We start from the raw sequence: 258 nt of genomic DNA, 5'->3' as shown, positions 1-258 counted from the left end.
GTCAAACATTTTCTGGGTTTTCACTAACAGCAAGGAACCGGTGATAAATTATTCCAGGGCTTACACAATCAACAAAACTGTGTTCTTTTTCTTCTTCTTCTTCTTCCAGTAGTGGGTCTGAGAAATCTTCCTCTTTGAAAGGATTAAAGCCAGCAAAGGAGGGCACAGCAGTTGATAAAGAATCAAAGAAGTAAGCTTTTCTGTTTTTTCTTTCTTTTGGGTGATATACTGATAGAATTCTTTTAATTGAAGTTTAGA

The sequence above is a fragment of the Theobroma umbraticum genome, unplaced genomic scaffold (genome assembly GCF_002168275.2).
Source record: "Theobroma umbraticum cultivar Fairchild unplaced genomic scaffold, ASM216827v3 scaffold_130.0, whole genome shotgun sequence".
In the NCBI taxonomy this organism is placed as follows: Eukaryota; Viridiplantae; Streptophyta; class Magnoliopsida; order Malvales; family Malvaceae; genus Theobroma; species Theobroma umbraticum.
The sequence above is the reverse complement of the archived record's forward strand: the minus strand, read 5'-3'. Positions refer to the sequence as shown.